A 19,062-nucleotide genomic window follows, 5' to 3' on the forward strand; every position below is an offset into this window, starting at 1 on the left:
ATGTATGTTCATTGTGATGCCTACAATTTCAAATGCAAGCAATTTTAAAAAAGAAAACATAGGATTATTTGCGCTTTTGAATCTTTTTTTTTCGTGAGAAGCAACAAAATGGCTTAAAAACTTAAGAAGCTCGCAACTAACCTGTTGAAGTTTCAGCTCATTGGATACTATCATTGAGAAAAAGCAGAGAAAACGTATGCACTATTTTGTTGGATCTCGTTACTTGATTCCGTGCTTTATAACACCTTAACTATTTTTTTTATTTTTAAAAACACCTGCAAAGTTTTCAACCGATAACAATTATATCAGGCGAAATACTTTCACCGGTATTTGATCCCAGTCTTATCTTCACTCTCAGCATTGCAAGGTTTTCTGTCATTAAATCGCTAAGTACTTTTCCGGCAATTGCAAATGATCCACGTGCCTTAAATTCTTTTTGCATACAGATTTCTCTCAGAAAATCTGGGCATTTGTTTTGGTAGTTACTGCGTTTGATTCGAAAATATTAAATTACACAAAGAAGACGAATATTGTTGCTGCGTGCGTGGGTCTGTTCGGGACTGTTGCATGCAGGACGCATTCCGCTTAAAAATGTATTATCAATCCAGATCACAATTTGCCCGACAGAGATTTTGATCTGGGGTGTTTTTACCTGTGAAATTCAGCTATGCCTCCCCAACAGCCCCCAAGATATCTCCCAGCGGATTTTCAATGACTCATTTTCGTTTGGTATTATTTCCAGCTCGCAATCTGCTGAGTGTTGAGGATTCCCTTCGTGATAGAATTCAAGAACGTTACATCGAGGTGAGTGTCTGTTATTTGACGTTTTCCTCACTCAATCATCAGAACAGAGCAGTGATTTTGGTGGGAGACTGTATTTTTTCTCCATATTTATACACCTTTTGGTCAAAATTTTTAACAAAAACATCGCTCGAGTGATTTCCCTCCCTATATCACCACCATCATAGAACTGTGTGCGAGACATTTTGGCCTGCAGTCTTTTGCAAATTCCTCGTTAAACTCATCAGGGTGCCTCGAACTTATAGCGGAAACACGCTGAAATTTCCTTCACATTTTTTTTTTGCAGGTACGTCAGTTGGCAAAAAAAGAGAACTAAGATGAAAACAAATATTGATCACACCAATATTAGTTGCTGTGTAATCAGATTCTTGGAATTTGTTCTTCTGTTATTTATATTTTTTAAATCGGAATTGTGTTCGCAACCGTTGTCCTAATTTTTTCTTGATCGTTGATTACGTTGTAATTCGTTTGTGATTGTTTATCAACTTCGGGAATCATAACATATATGTGACATATATAACATAACACAAAAAAAATTAGGGCCTAGGTCTATACGATTTTTTTTGTTACTTGCCACAGGGTGATTACAACAATTAACAAACTAATCACTTAATTATCCTTACATAAAAACCCTGTATTTTACATAGTATTTTATCGGCGCGAGTGTTCTAAATGTATTTCCTTCTATCACTTTGACACTAAACATTGATACAGTTCTGTTCTGCTTTTTTCATATTCCCTTCCCAGGCATTCCAATCTTTGAAATAGCTGTAGATTCCTTAATCCAAACTTTTCAAAAGCCATGTCATTTTATACTCTGTGTTGTATCACTATAACACAATACCTTGCCTCATGCAACTTCCAAATATCATTGAACTGTGTTGCTTTTGTAAACGTATGCATCAAAGTGAATTCCCGAGCGGGACTGAAATTCAAACCACAAGATATTCAATGCACAAGTCACGTAATGTGTTGCTTACTTTTCAAGCGTGAATGAAGAATACCCTTAAATATTTTGAGCTGTCGCTAAGTTCAACCGGTGTGAACAGGTCTGCATGTTTTTGCGATTTTGAATAAAAATGTTTTATTTTATTATTAGCAAACTATGAAATTGGGCGGGAAACCCTGTATTATTTCATAGTGAATGAAAAAGTTCATTTCTGCTTTAAACTCATAGTGCTGGAGTTAAAAGTAAATTTGCCTGGACAAGTGCAACAAAAGCTTAGAATGCCAACGAACTTTTGACCGAGTTACTAGTGTCTCAAAAAATTCATGACTTCACAAAAATTAATTTGAAAAAAAAAAATCGTTTCAACAATAACGTGTAAACAAATTGAAAGCTTATTTCACGAATCAGTCAATTCGAGAGAAATTGAACAATGCGACATTAAAACAGGTGTTTTTCTTGACGAATTCGGCCGAGAAAACCTACTATTTTAATTACTTGACCCTAATAACTTGGTGAGTATTCTGTTTTTGAGTGGCAATGTATCCCAGTGAGAAAAAAAATCTCACTCATTTATCTTAATTGATAATAAAATAGTATTAAAATGTAAACTTAACCAGTCTTCGTTTGTATGTTTTTTTTTTCAGCCTACACTGATTCCTTGTGATCTCTTCTTGGACGTGATCTTCAAGACGAACCATCGAGGTGGGTGTGGTGAGGTTTAATTAATGATTCTATCAGGACCGGGGAAGGGGCAAGATGTAATCTGTCCCCCCCCCAAAAAAAATACTACAGCTCCGGAACGCTTCGCCCTATCGGAATGCATTTTGGTGACCTTTTCTTAACTCTTATTGGCGGGCAAATAAAAAAAAAATCGATTCGATGGGTTGCCATGACAACCATTTTTATAACTAGGCTTTTCATAAATGTTAGCCCTTGATCCCTCATACGCCACTGTTATATAACAAAGAAAACATTCTTCGAACAATGATTCCTCCAATATCATTTTTTGGGTTTTTTTTTCCTTCAAATCTGACGGCGGATTGTCCATGAATTTTAGATTAGTTCTCTCTGTTTATCAAACCTCAATATTTTTTCTCCTCTTCCTGTTTTTAAAATTATTTTTTGAAAAAAATCTCACCTGATTTGTTTTCAGTTTAATCGTTGTTATTCTGTACGGAATGAAGATCTTCGTGGCAACCGTTATTTCCAATCGCCCTTCTTCTGGTAACTCCGTCAACCTCCGAGCTTCCGTTACTGGGCCGGTTGCCTCGGACGGTGATGGTCCTGCGTCTCAGGCGGGCCAAACGTGCTGCCAGGAACAGCTGCAATTGTAGGAATTTTACACGGGTCAAAGGGTGATGCAGGTGAGCCAGGACCGTATGGGCCTCCGGGTGGGCGAGGAGCACCGGGTGTCAAAGGTCAGAGGGGACTAAAGGGTGATGCAGGCATCGATGGTCACGGTCAGATTGGGCCGATTGGCCCTCAAGGTGACACTGGGCCTAAAGGTTCAGTCGGGCAAACCGGTCCTGACTGGTGTCAAGGTCAAAGGGTGAGCCAGGGGAGACACCAGACGACTCCAACCAGCGGGTGCATTCACCGTGGTGAGGACGAGCAGCTCGGATACGCTGAGCGACGACCGTTTGCCCCTTCCAGGCGACCGAGACGCTTCTGCCGGGTACCAGCTTCGATCTCGAGACCGGCACGTTCACGTGTGGTGTGTGCCGGGCACCTACGTGTTCATGTTTTCTGTGCGCAAACATTCTTCCAGCAGCGGCCTGTACGTTTATCTCCGGAAGAACGCGACGTGGTTGTCGCTGGCGCTAGCACTGATTCAAGTCACTATGAGCAGGTGTCTGGGAGCGCGGTGGTGGTTCTGCAGCGTGGAGATACGATGTATCTCACAATGCTCGGTGGGGCGTATAGTAGTTCCTATCACTGGACCTCATTCAGTGGCTTCCTCCTTTACCCCGAATAAGCACACAATCACAACATACAAAGATACACGAGCGTTGTGTTGCTGATTTCTTTTAAATCGCTTTCCATTTTGCCGAAACAATAACCAATGAATTAAAACAAATAATTTTCAATGACAATGTCACAAAATATTATTATTAATGTTTTTGCATTGCGCATGCGCCGATCTGTATACTACAATGGATTTGGCATTTTTTTTTTTTGACTTTTTGCAAAACAAAATATTTAGATTTATGCATGAGTATTGAGATATAGAGAAAAGTGTGCGTTAAGTTTTTTGACGTTTTTTTTGGACCCATTGTAGACCTATCGAGAAGTATTTTGATTAATATTTTTTCAAAGCAGCTTGGGTCATCACTTTTTTTATAGAAACAAAAGATTTGCAATAAGCAGTGCCACCATGTATCCAGAAATGTTAACAACTAAAATAAAATTTGTTTTATGGTGTTATCTCGACCAACCTGGATTTTTTAGGCCATGTTTCTGACCGCCATTTTTTTTTATTGCCACATTTGGTCAACTATAAAATAACGTTGTTTTTTTCCCCGAAAACAAATGCAACTAATTTGTAGTATTGGGTATTTAAAACAGATTAATTAAAACAATAACTGTATCCTAAAGCAAACAAAGTTTAAAAACCATACAGACAAACAAACAAAATATTTTGCTACCTACCTGGATAATTTTAGGGCGTTTACTGTAACATGTTATTTTCTTTGCCTTATGTTCCCTGTATGCCCAGCACAGATGATGTCAATTAAATCAATCCCATGCATGTATCAATTTTTATTTCATGTCACGAAAAAAGTCTCGAGTGATTGAATCTGATTTTCTTCTAGACTTTAAACTTGGCATTTGGATTAACAATTGTTTTGAAATATTCTAATGCTATTCACAGCAATTAGAATACACTGGTTTTTATTAACGATTGCATTATTTTAAACGTTCATATGTGAGAATTATGTAAAAGTAACAATTGACTGGCTATGAAAACAGTATGCATAAAACCTCATTCTGAGGATTACCAAAAGCACCACCATTGTTGATAAATACTCTCTTTTTTTCGCTTGGCTTCGTTATGAAAAAAAAAAACAACATGATTTTAATTACTTTCAGTTGAAACAGAAACGTGCCCACAGTAATGAAAAAGTGGAGTTGGCTGTTGTTTTTAAAGCCAGTAGAAGTGCAACAAGTGTTTCTTGATTAACAGACTCCAAATTATTTGAAAGACTTTCATTGTTCTTAATCAGCATTACTTGATTGCATTCAAGAACTCACTTTGAAAACATCAGTGAAAGTGTGAGCCCGCTAGATGGTAAAGAAACAATCTCAACGAAATCATTCAAAACAAGCACAAATCCATTCAAGTGAGGAGGGTCTTTCAACTGGTTGGAATTGTCCTTTGTCACTTTATCATTTCAAGTGATTTCTTTTTGTATTGACGTTTATTTGGATGCCATATTTGGTCAGTGATGTAAGGCCCCTGCTGACAGCATATATCCTTGGATAATGTCTCCAGCCGGCACATGTACATGTAAGCTGAACAAGTACGCTTCCTGGGAATAGGTAGACTCCTGCAAAAAATCAAAGAAAAGGTTATAATGGACCCTTCCTGCATGTCAATCAACAGTGCACATTGGCCAATCAGATCACCACTTTTGATCAGGTGACCACAGTAGCTCAGTCAGACTGGTCCAAGCACTGTTAGATCTATTGCTCACCCCGCACCATTTTTTTGCACCAGCGGTTAACACCCCCCCCCCAAGTATTCTGTAAAGAGTGCCCTTTTTACACAAGTAACTTTTAAGTTTTTACACAAGTGTCCTTAGTTTTCTTTAAAAAGTTTTCTTGTTTCGCCAGCGCTTTTAAAGAATTTTGGTATTTCGTGTGAACGTCAGCAATTGTGCCGCCATGAAAAGCGCCACCCATTGACCTACCGCTGTTCGCTAGTTAACCACGCCCCTTAGACAACTCCATATGCCATTTCGCGGATACCGCCATCTTTGAATTATTTTTTTCGAGGGGGGGGGGAGGCATTACAGTGAAAATACGTCTCATCATGCAATTTTAACTGAGATTAATGGGATGTCTTTTCATTGTAATCCCCCCTCCCATTTCAAAGATGGAGGTATCCGCGCAAACGGCTCATGGAATTTTGTACGTTATTTTTTGTTTGTCTCAGATTTTGGCGTTCTGCGTCCATTTGTATATCATGTTTAGACAATATTTCACAAGCTGCGTTGACGCAATTTCACCGTGATGGTTAATTGTCCGATAGTGGCCATTATCGCCGGTTTGAAAAGCACCCCATAGGAAGATGGTACCCAGCCCCGTCCCCCTACGCCCCGCTTTTTGATTTTACGGAGGCCGGGGGACTAGTAAAAAAAAACCTATCTACATGTACCTTCAACAGAAATTGGCGAGTGCCTTTTCATGTCTAAATAACCCCCCCCCCCCCTCCCCAATAAAAACGACCTTGCTTAAAATCGTGCAATCTCTATAGACATTAAAAGTAATTTCCACAGCTCTCAAATAGCGAGCGTGTGGTTTTACAGTGGTGGATCTACATGTATAGGCGGTCACCTCCCCCCCCCCCCCAGATCCCCCCGGCGCAAATAATCTAAACATTTTCCAGATCTCCCCCCCCCCCCCCAACTTGACATCGCACCCCCCAGCCAAAGTTAGATCCCCCCTGTTTAGGATTTCACGCTAGTTTCTGCTATAGTGAGTAGGTTTGCGTAATTGTTTAGTAAGTGACCTTAGATTAGCCACTCATTATTTTCATGGGAATCGCCAACACTACAACAGACATTTTTGCATGACACTTCGAAATTGCGGCTTTTGCAAAAGTGTAACAATCAGTTACAGGGATAACTTCTGTGCTTACAGGGATAGCGCAGGATTTCTGTGCTAGTGTGCTAGATCATCAGCACAGAATTGTGTGCTTAAACCATGAAATTGAGTCTATTGAGTTAGTAGTGGCTTTGTGTACTTACATGACAATGAGCTGAGCCTCCTGGGAATGTTGGAGAAGCAATTCACGGATCCGCATCTGTCTGTTGGTCTGAAAGAAAAAGAAAGATTTCAGGCGAAAAAATGGAGTGATTTTATTGATGTTTAATAAAGTGGAGTTCCATGCACTTGGCAAATCAAATGAACTGAGAGTTGTACAAAAAATGGATTGAAAGTGATCAATCTCATTATTGAAAATCACCCACCAGAATGTCAAAGGTTGGACCCAATTAATAGATGTTGCAAGACTGGACTTAAAATCACACAAACCAGGGACTAAGCGTAAAGTGGATACTGGGAAAGCTTTAAGTGTATTGCCTCCATGCATGGACAAAAGAGGGCGCTTTATAGTCAAACAAGCAGAAGCCGGAATGAGGACACTTCACTGGTTCACTCATGCTGGTTATCGTTCATTTTGGTACCAGCATTTATAAGCCACGATTGCGCCCAAAAGGCCCTCATTTATAGTTTTCTCTGTGGAGGGGGCGGGGGGGGGGGGGGGGGGGGTGCTTGAGCGCAAGAAGGAGATTCTACCTTCTCGTTGAGCGTAGTGACTACTTCCTTGCTGATCTTCCAAGGAAATTTCTCCATGGTCTCCCCTGCTTCCTCATCCAGCATCCAGGGTTTGGACAGCTCCTTGAACTGTCTCAGGCTCAGGTCTCTTGGGCTTCTTGTTCAGGTCCGGGATGACCTCCACGTCTGAGCAGTTGATGCGGAACTTGCTGAGCATGTTGGCCATGTTCATCTTCTCCTACTGTCCATTTGCTCCTTCTTGCTCGTGGTGGCAAAGACGCGCAGCTTGCATTTCTCCAGTTGGATTTCATGGAGATGAGGTGAGGGATGAGTAGGGTCAAGCCTGGGGTGGTGGGGAGGTGGGGGGGGAGTTGGGGGGGAGGGGGGTTTCACAACAAAAAATTATACAGAGCATTATATAAGCATGTGTTTCCTTAGACATGCAGCCATCCAGATAACCTGAGAGATCTCTGAAAGGCTTTATGAAATTATTGGACACTGAAACATATAATAAAACAATCAGGCCAACCAAGAACCAAAAGTGTGGTGTTTTCTACTACTACATACAAAACAAACTGTGTGGTAGGGTAGGTAAAATCTGTTTTGGGGGGTTTGACATTTCAATAGCCTAAAAATATAGGGTGGGATGATAGTCATTAAAATTTTACTTTTTTTCTCTACTTTAATTTGCATGCATTAATTAACATGTGAATCATTCTGCCAACTACTGACCAACTTACACAAAATAAATATAAAGTTTATAGTTTTCACTGTGGGGGGGGGGGGGGGGTGCTTGCTTGATCCCAAGGAGGAGATTCTACCTTTCTCTTTGAGCATGGTGACTTCTTCCTTGCTGATCTTCCAAGGAAACTTCTCCGTGGTCTCCAGGCTGCTTCCTCATCACCAGCTCCAGGGTTTGGACAGCTCCTTGATGATTGTGTTGGTCTTGATCTTACCCAACCAACAGCACAGAACTCCATCTTGGGCAAATCTTGTCCTTGTACCAGCCTTCAGAAAAAGAAAAAACAGTCAATTTTATTTAATGATCTTTAACTTGGTTATCGTTAAGATCGGAGTAAACCTGAAGTTAAACAAAACCTAGATATACCTCACGGTATACCAAACGTTAAATCTGACTGACACCAGTGGCAGCAAGGAGATTTCCACCTTTCTATGAATATGCCTTTGAATGAGCATGACGACTGTTTTATAAAAGATATAAACATATATCATACTCGGCAATAGGGATAGTCAGTGGAAAGAACTTGGGACAGGTGTGTACAAAGTTACGCGCAAGACTCAGACTTGTTTTAAGCGAATTCCTGAGAAGACGACCATAATTATTGGTAATGAGGATACTTTTATTATGGAGTAGATTAACCATCTTGGTTAGGGGGATATTTTTTAGAAGGGAATTATGGAGGATACTAACCATCTTGGCTAGGGGGATATTTTTCTTAGAAGGAAACTATGGAGGAGACTAAACCATGCTTGGCTCAGAGGGTGCTTTTTTTTGAAGGAAATTATGGAGGAACTAACCATATTGGCTTGGAGGATATTTTTTTAGGAGGGAATTACCGAGGGGACTAACCATCTTGCTTAGGAGGATATTTTTTAAAAAGGGAATAATGGAATAGAACTAACCATCGTGGCTAGGAGGATATTTTTTTTAGAAGGGAATTACAGAGGAGACTAACCATCTTGGCTAGGAGAATATTTTTTTAGAAGGGAATTATGGAGGAGAGGAACCATCATGGTTAGGAGGATATTTGTTTTTAGAAGGGATTTATGGAGAAGACTAACCATCTTGGCTAAAATGACATTTTTAGAGGGAATTTATGGAAGAGAGACTAACTATCTTTGCTAGGAGGATATTTTTTTAATAGGGAATTATGAAGAACACACCAAGATTTTAGGTTGAAAATGGACTGGAATATTGATGTTTAATATGTCGAGTTCCACTTGGCAAATAAAATGAACTACTAAAGGGTTGTTCAATTTGCACTGAAAGTGATCAATACTAATATTTGAAAAATCACCCACCAGAATGTCAAAGGTTGGACACAATTAACAGATGTTGCAAGACTGGACTTAAAAAACACACAAACCAGGGACTAAGCGTAAAGTGATACTGGTAAGCTTTAAGTGTATTGTCTCCATGCATGGACAAAAGAGGGCGCTTTATCAAACAAGCAGGAGGCCGGGAATGAGGGACACTTCACTGGTTCACTCATGCTGGTTACGTGTATTTGGTACCAGCATTTATAAGCCACGATGGCGCCCAAATGGCCCTCGTTTATAGTTTTCTCTGTGGGGGGGGGGGGGGGGGTGCTTGAGCGCAAGGAGGAGATTCTACCTTCTCGTTTGAGCGTAGTGACTTCCTCCTTGCTGATCTTCCAAGGAAACTTCTCCGTGGTCTCGCCTGCTTCCTCATCCAGCATCCAGGGTTTGGACAGCTCCTTGAACCGTCTCAGGCTCTTACTTCTTGGGCTTAGTGTTCAGGTCGGGATGACCTCCACGTCCGAGCAGTTGATGCGGAACTTGCTGAGCATGTTGGCCATGTTCATCTTCTCCCTGTCCATTTGCTCCTTCTTGCCCGTGGTGGCAAAGACGCGCAGCTTGCATTTCTCCAGTTGGATTTCATGGAGATGAGGTGAGGGGATGAGTAGGGTCAGCCTGGGGGTGGTGGAGGGGTGGGGGCGGAGGTTGGGGGGGGGGGTTCACAAAAAAAATGATACAGAGCATTATTTCCCTTTGACATAAAGCAAGTGTTTCCTTAGACATGCAGCCATCCAGAATAACCTGAGAGATCTCTGAAAGCTCCCTGAAATGATTAGGACACTGAAAAAAATAAAAAATAAAGCCAACCAAGAACAAAAAGTGTGGTGTTTTCTATTAGGCCAAAAAAAAAGTCGTCTCTGGTCGGCGCGCGCGTCAATTTTAATCATGCGCGTCAATCTTTTTTTCCAACAGCGCCCTCTATTTCCGCATCTCCTCAATTTTTTTTTAACAAAGAGCACCAAGGATTGGAAATTGCTAGAGAGCACCATCGAGAGCACCAAGGCAAATTATGGAGGACACCAATGTACATGAGGACACCAAAAAAGCAAATAGTACCCCACCTTGGGCCAAGTTCGCGCAAAGGACTATAGTTGACCAATGGTTAAAAGAAAATACAACATTTGCAAACATCAAAAATAAAACTACCAAATCATTTTGAAATACCTTGCTGGACTGTTAGTGAATAACAGTGTAAAAGCATCCTGTAAAATCATGGCACCTGGTATACTGTCATTTTCAAGAAAAGTGGTATTTTTTGTACCAATTTCCAACGCTGATCGGCCGATCAGCGTTGGAAAAAACTGGCTTTTTTCCAAATACTGGCCCCAGTTGACCATCGCACTTGTTTGCAATCGATTACACACCTATGAACGGTACAAGCAGCTAGACTGGTTCCCTGACCTTACAATTCCCCAATATATGTAAACTGCTCTGTTTCTTCTTAAATGGAGTCAGGGAACCAGACTACAGGAAAATGATTTGTTTTTCTTGGTTTTTATAGCATTTTCGAACCCAAACCTCAAAAAAGTCAGTGTAACTATATTTGCTTATATTTCCAACCCCCCAATTCCATCCATTTCTGAAAATTACAGCAAAAGCAAATGATGTATATTCCCTTAAACTAACGTTTTGCCCGAACTCTGTCTAGTCGACGATGGTTGACTATGTAGTCGACTATTTGAAACCAGCTTACTGGGGTTGGTTGCTTCGCTGGTAACCAATAGCCGTGCGTATTCATAATGCTAGCAGAGAGCCAGGATCCGAAAGTTTTGCGATGACATTTTGACCAGCATTTGACTAGAGACGTTCGCACGTTGCTATCAGTGCGCAGGCGTAAGGTACGTCACAAATCAACCACTAGTCGACTAATGGTCCTTGCCCGAACTTGGCTTATCTGTACAATCCAAGCTTGAAAAAAAAAAGCCACGTCCCCGCCCCGCGTCAATTCCGGAACTTTGGTCTGACCAGAGACAAAATATTTTTTTTTGGTCTACTATAAGAAACAACTGTGTGGTAGGGTAGGTAAAAATCTGTTTTTGGGGGGGGTGGGGGGGGGTTGACATTTTGACATATAGCCTGAAAATATAAGGTGGGATGATTAGTCATTAAAATTTACTTTTTGTCTCTATTTTGCATGCATTAGTTAACATGTGAATCATTCTGCACTTCTGACCAACTTACACAAAATAAAAATAAAGTTTATAGTTTTCACTATAGAAGGGGGGGGGGGGTGCTTGAGCGCAAGGAGGAGATTCTACCTTTTCTTTGAGCGTGGTGACTTCTTCCTTGCTGATCTTCCAAGGAAACTTCTCCATGGTCTCCAGGCTGCTTCCTCATCCAGCATCCAGGGTTTGGAGAGCTCCTTGATGATTGTGCTGGTCTTGATCTTACCCAACCCACCAATCTAGACTGAAACCAATCAGGAAGGAAAATTTGAATGCATTTGCTCTAAATAAAATTGTGTTCAGGTCTTGGAAAAGACCAACGTTAGTGCTGAAAAAAAGCGAGAAACCTCGACAAATCTGGTTTAATGATCTTGTTATACATTTTGCAACTTTGACTCAATTCTTTAGAGACCTGCTTGCATTTACACAAACTGTTCATCAAAATTCATTCCGCAAAGTCTGTGAGTACACATTTCGGTTCTCAAAATACTCATCGAAATATTCTGCTCACCCTGTATGTTGAAATCACAAAAACTAGGTACTACGCGTTAAGTTACGGAAGACAGATAGTGCCACTCAATGAGTGTGAATATTTTTCTTTGGTGCGTGTGGGAATATTTTTTTTGTACAGCGGCTGCCACTTATTATCTGACGGCCGCCACATAATAAGTGGCGGCCGCTGTACAAAAAAATAATTTTTCACACGCACCAACGAAAAAATATTCACACTCATTGAGTGGCACTATCCATCTTCCGTATAAGGTGGGTACTGGGAAGAGCTCTAAGTGTATTGTCTCCATGCATGGACAAGAGAGGGTGCTTTATAGTCAAACAAGCAGAAGCCGGAATGAGGGACACTTCACTGGTTCACTCATGCTGGTTATCGTGTATTTGGTACCAGCATTTATAAGCCACGATGGCGCCCAAATGGCCCTCGTTTATAGTTTTCTCTGTGGAGGGGGGGGGGGGGGTGCTTGAGCGCAAGAAGGAGATTCTACCTTCTCGTTAAGCGTTGTGACTTCTTCCTTGCTGATCTTCCAAGGAAATTTCTCCGTGGTCTCCCCTGCTTCCTCATCCAGCATCCAGGGTTTGGACAGCTCCTTGAACTGTCTCAGGCTCTACTCCTTGGGCTTCTTGTTCAGGTCCGGGATGAACTCCATGTCCGAGCAGTTGATGCGGAACTTGCTGAGCATGTTGGCCATGTTCATCTTCTCCCTGTCCATTTGCTCCTTTTTGCCCGTGGCGGCAAAGACGCGCAGCCTGCATTTCTCCCAGGTGGATTTCATGGAGATGAGGTGAGGATGAGTAGGGTCACGCCTGGGGGGGGGGGGGGGGGGGAGGGGGGGCGGAGGTGGGGGGATCACAAATAAAAATTATGCAGAGCATTATTTCCCTTTGACATAAAGCATGTGTTTCCTGAGACATGCAGCCATCCATAATAACCTGAGAGATCTCTGAAAGGCTCCCTGAAATGAATTGGACACTGAAACATATAATAAAATAATCAGGCCAACCAAGAACCAAAAGTGTGGTGTTTTCTACTACATACAAAAAACAACTGTGTGGTAGGGTAGGTAAAATCTGTTTTGGGGGTTTGACATTTCAATAGCCTAAAAATATAGGGTGGGATGATAGTCATTAAAATTTACTTTTTTTCTCTACTTTAATTTGCATGCATTAATTAACATGTGAATCATTCTGCCGACTACTGACCAACTTACACAAAAATAAATATAAAGTTTATAGTTTTCACTGTGGGGGGGGGGGGGGTGCTTGATCCCAAGGAGGAGATTCTACCTTCTCTTTGAGCATGATGACTTCTTCCTTGCTGATTTTCCTAGGAAACTTCTCCGTGGTCTCCAGGCTGCTTCCTCATCCAGCATCCAGGGTTTGGAGAGCTCCTTGATGATTGTGTTGGTCTTGATCTTACCCAACCAACAGCACAGAACTCCATCTTGGGCAAAATCTCGTCCTTGTACCAGCCTTCAGAAAAAGAAAAAAAACAGTCAATTGTTATTTAATGATCATTAACTTGGTTATCGTTAAGATCGGAGTAAACCTGAAGTTAAGACAACCTAGATATACCTCACGGTATACCAAACGTTAAATCTGACACCGTGGCAGCAAGGAGATTTCCACCTTTCTATGAATATGCCTTTGAATGAGCATGACGACTATTTATAAAAGATATAGACATATATCATACTCGGCAATAGGGATAGTCAGTGGAAAGAACTTGGGACAGGTGTGTACAAAGTTACGTGCAAGACTCAGACTTGTTTTAAGCGAATTACTGAGAAGACGACCATAATTATTGGTAATGAGGATACTTTTATTATGGAGTAGATTAACCATCTTGGTTAGGGGGATATTTTTTAGAGGGGAATTATGGAGGAGACTAACCATCTTGGCTAGGGGATATTTTTCTTAGAAGGGAACTATGGAGGAGACTAAACCATGCTTGGCTCGGAGGGTGCTTTTTTTGAAGGAAATTATGGAGGAGACTACCATATTGGCTTGGAGGATATTTTTTTAGGAGGGAATTACTAAAGGGACTAAACATCTTGCCTAGGAGGATATTTTTTAGAAGGGAATAATGGAATAGACTAACCATCGTGGCTAGGAGGATATTTTTTTAGAAGGGAATTACAGAGGAGACTAACCATCTTGGCTAGGAGAATATTTTTTAGAAGGGAATTATGGAGGAGAGGAACCATCATGGTTAGGAAGATATTTGTTTTAGAAGGGATTTATTGAGAAGACTAACCATCCCGGCTAAAGGACATTTTTAGAAGGAATTTATGGAAGAAACTAACAATCTAGGCTAGAAGGACATTTTTTTAAGAAGGGAATTATGGAGGAGACGAACCATCATGGTTAGGAAGATATTTGTTTTAGAAAGGATTAATGGCTAGGAGGATATTTTTAGAAGGAAATTATGGAGAAAGCTACAACCATCTTGGCTAGGGGAATATGTTTTTAAAGGAATTAATGAGGATATTAACCATCTTGGCTAGGAGGCTATATTGTTGTTTTTTCTTTTTTGTGAAATTGTTTTATAGAAGAATATTTCATCAAGTATTAAATATCGTGACAAAGGACGAATTAGTTATAATGCAGGCTAGGGGGCCTACTTTGTTAATGAGGAAAAAGGATTTTGATATCTGAAGGAAGGAGGTTAATGGAAACATTTTCCAGATCCCAAACCATACCTGACATCGCACCCCCCTCCCCCAGCCAAAGCTAGATCCACCCCTGTTTAGGATTTCACGCTAGTTTCTGCTATAGTGAGTAGGTTTGCGTAATTGTGAAGTAAGTGCCCTTAGATTAGCCACTCATTATTTTCATGGGAATCGCCAACACTACAACAGACATTTTTGCATGACACTTAGAAATTACAGCTTTTGCAAAAGTGTAAACAATCAGTTACAGGGGATAACTTCTGTGCTTACAGGGATAGCGCAGGATTTCTGTGCTAGTGTGCTAGATCATCAGCACAGAATTGTGTGCTTAAACCATGAAATTGAGTCTATTGAGTTAGTAGTGGCTTTGTGTACTTACATTACAATGAGCTGATCCTCCTGGGAATATTGGAGAAGCAATTCACAGATCCGCATCCGTATGTTGGACTGAAAGAAAAAAAAGATTTCAGGCGAAAAAATGGAGTGATTTATTGATATTTAATAAAGTCGAGTTCCATGCACTTGGCAAATCAAATGAACTGAGAGTTGTACGGAAAAATGGATTGAAAGTGATCAATCTCATTATTGAAAATCACCCACCAGAATGTCGAAGGTTGGACACAATTAACAGATGTTGCAAGACTGGACTTAAAATCACACAAACCAGGGACTAAGCGTAAAGTGGATACTGGGAAAGCTTTAAGTGTATTGTCTCCATGCATGGACAAAAGAGGGCGCTTTATAGTCAAACAAGCAGAAGCCGGAATGAGGGACACTTCACTGGTTCACTCATGCTGGTTATCGTGTATTTGGTACCAGCATTTATAAGCCACGATGGCACCCAAATGGCCCTCGTTTATAGTTTTCTCTGTGGAGGGGGGGTGCATGAGCGCAAGAAGGAGATTCTACCTTCTCGTTGAGCGTAGTGACTTCCTCCTTGCTGATCTTCCAAGGAAACTTCTCCGTGGTCTCCCCTGCTTCCTCATCCAGCATCCAGGGTTTGGACAGCTCCTTGAACCGTCTCAGGCTCTCAGTCCTTGGGCTTCTTGTTCAGGTCCGGGATGACCTCCACGTCTGAGCAGTTGATGCGGAACTTGCTGAGCATGTTGGCCGTGTTCATCTTCTCCCTGTCCATTTGCTCCTTCTTGCCCGTGGTGGCAAAGACGCGCATCTTGCATTTCTCCCAGTTGGATTTCAAGGAGATGAGCTGAGGGATGAGTAGGGTCAAGCCTGGGGGTGGTGGGAGGTGAGGGCAGAGGTAAGGGGGGTCACAAACAAAAAGTATTATTTCCCATTGACATAAAGCATGTGTTTCCTTAGACATGCAGCCATCCAGAATAACCTGAGAGATCTGTGAAAGGCTCCATGAAATGAATTGGACACTGAAACATACATTAAAATAATAAGGCCAACCAAGAACAAAAAGTGTGGTGTTTTCTATTAAATATAAAAAACAACTGTGTGGTAGGGTAGGTAAAAATCTGTTTTGGGGGTTTGACATTTCTATAGCCTAAAAATATAGGATAGGATGATAGTCGTTAAACTTTCACTTTTTTTCTCTATTTTGCATGCATTAGTTAACATGTGAATCATTCTGCACTACTGACCAACTACCTGATTCTACCTTCTCTTTAAGCATGGTGACTTCTTCCTTGCTGATCTTCCAAGGAAACTTTTGGTCTCCAGGCTGCTTCCTCATCCAGCATCCAGGGTTTGGAGAGCTCCTTGATGATTGTGTTGGTCTTGATCTTACCCAACCCACCAATCTAGACGGAAACCAATCAGGAAAGAAAATTTGAATGCATTTGCTCTAAATAAATTGTGTCCAGGTCTTGGAAAAGACTAACGTTAGCGCTGCAAAAAGCCAAAAACCTGGACAAATCTGGTTTAATGATCTTGTTATACATTTTGCAACCTTGACTTAATTTTTTAAAGACCTGCTTGCATTTTACTCAAACTGTTCATCAAAATTCATTCCGCAGAGTCTACTTCAAGCACTCAACTGTGAGTACACATTTCGGTACTCAAAATACTCATCGAAATATTCATTAAAATAATTCACCAGAGGTACACAAGACTTGTAAAAAGGTACTCAACTAATACAAAACCTCAGGATTCATTGAATCGACTCATAAAGTAGTACTCAGTAAAAAGTAGTCTACTTGTCAAAAAAAAACTACTCAACTCATACTCGACTTATCGCAGACTGCTTCACTCGTCAAGCAGACTCGACTTAAAAGACTGAAATTATCAAACAGTACCTCAATCCATTTAAAACTGGTGTTCCAGATTCCCTAACCTAACTCAACTAAACTCAACTTAAATAGATTCAAGTTTCAAACACGGGCACAGTTCTTGTATTCATTTTCCATTGATTAGATACTGGAGTCAATCTGAACGACTGCAACACTTAATCTTTGGACGACTTTCATGTGTAGTTGCTCCTCAATGTTTCAAACGTCAAACTTAATTCAACTCTTTGGAATAATTTAGTTCGGCACTTCTCTGAATGCTAGTCTGAAATGCGTGTAGTTGTCAAAAGGTACACAACTCATCAAAATGCAGAAAACTTGAGCTATCCACGCATACTCAGGTCTGACCCTGATCCCCCTCATAAGCCTACCTGCATGAGTGCCTGTGCCCCGGTTCTTAGCGTAGGGCTTGCTACCATGGCTGGGAATGCCTTGATCTTCTGAACATCCACCCATTTCTCCTGAGAGTCTGTCAGAAGCTCCAACCAATGTGGACTCTGCTCACCCTGTATGAAAGGCGGGACAAAATGTTTCCCCTTAAAGCTTTAAAGAAAATAATACTCTACTAAAATAATAATTAAAAATATGGCAAGATTACCATGTGCGAAGTTCACTAATTTTCCTCTGTACTGACTAACAAGCCCCCAGATGGAAAGATTTCCATATACGAAGTTCACTCAACACTCTGTGTACAAACCCTATGAGAGTGGACTGAAAAATTATGTGTTTTCTAAGAAAATGCTTGTATTTTCTCACTGCTCAAATTGACTTGATGACATGAAATTGCTATCTGGGGGGAAAGATTTCCATATATACGAAGTTCACTAATATTTCTCTGTATTGACTGTTCTAACAGTAACAAGCCCCCAGAGAGCAATTTAGGCCGACATGTACAGTATAGTCGTGTTCCCTAACGTGGCGCACTTCGAAGCTTACCCAACTTTCCTCGTGTAGTGTTGCCAAACCTCTTTGTTGATAAACCTCAAATTCATGCAGTGAAATACTGGTACTTTTACCTTTTTAATGCTTGCCATTTAACCTCTGTGAACAATTTCGGTTTCATAAAATTTAATCCGAAATGCAAAAACGGTCTTGTCCGGAAACTGGGCACAAATTGGCGGAGTGTTCCCTAATGTGGCGCACTTGAATAAATCTCAGAAAATTCCAAAATAACATTTAAGAATTTCTGTAAACTTCATAAATTCTGATAAATCATTATTATCTTTACTTACAAACCCAGCCAGATGTTTGTCAGAAAATTATTTTCTTATTTTTCGGGGCATTTTCAAAGGGTTCACTTTGCACTTGAAAATCACGCCAAAATAATGTTTTCTTTTAACTTTGTAACGGGTAAATAAACTCGCGATTTATGAACGGGAGTGTTTAGAAATTGATGAAATTTCACTTTCAGTGAAATTTCAGTTAAAAGTTTTGCTCTAGCTAGGCGCTACAGGCGAAAAATAAAAGTGAGCCACGTTAGGGGCCGCGCCACGTATAGGGTACATCAACAATATATCAAAGTCAATTTGAGCAGCTAGCACTATAGCAGTGAGAAAATACAAGCATTTTCTTAGAAAACACTTATCAGTCCAATCTCATAGGGTTTGTACACAGGGTGTTACGTGAACTTCGTATATGGAAATCTTTAATCCGCTCTGCCTACTATACTAATTGACTAATTGAAGAGTGAAATTGAATAAAAAGTCTAGACGTGACTTACCGGGTACGTTATCGAGTTGTCTGCTGCGCTAGTTGGACAATAATAATGGGATATCATCAAACAACAGGCGGCGCCCTTCAAATTAACGGTGTCAAGTGACAATCTCATAACCCATTAATTCCCCGCATTAACTAAACAAAAATAAAAATGGATAACGAAACCATTTCCCAATTCCTAAGCAAAAAGAAAAAAGGATAACGAAACCCACTTCCCCAATTCATAATTCTTATCTGCTTTTGCAAATGTACTCTTCAAATGCTCTGCAAATTGACTTACAAATGAAAAAGATAAACAAATTGCACTGATTTGAAATTGCGTCCAATAATTGATCTTGATATAGGATAGGACTAAAAAAATGGAAAATCGACGGGAACACTTGAAGAAAAAATTACATAGGCCTACGATTTAAAGAAAATACAGTTAATTGATTGCG

The 19,062-nt window shown here is 40.6% G+C and overlaps 1 long non-coding RNA gene across 1 annotated transcript; it reads right to left on the minus strand.

The window, feature by feature from the left end:
- Nucleotides 1-13,417: 13,417 nt before the first annotated feature.
- On the minus strand, nucleotides 13,418-15,608 carry LOC119733907. The gene is made up of 3 exons (XR_005271989.1): nucleotides 15,567-15,608; nucleotides 15,037-15,104; nucleotides 13,418-13,458 (listed from the first exon to the last, which is right to left on the minus strand). It is a non-coding gene; the product is annotated as an uncharacterized LOC119733907 (long non-coding RNA).
- Nucleotides 15,609-19,062: the final 3,454 nt, after the last annotated feature.

This window comes from Patiria miniata, unplaced genomic scaffold (genome assembly GCF_015706575.1).
Source record: "Patiria miniata isolate m_02_andy unplaced genomic scaffold, ASM1570657v1 HiC_scaffold_10, whole genome shotgun sequence".
Taxonomy (NCBI): Eukaryota; Metazoa; Echinodermata; class Asteroidea; order Valvatida; family Asterinidae; genus Patiria; species Patiria miniata.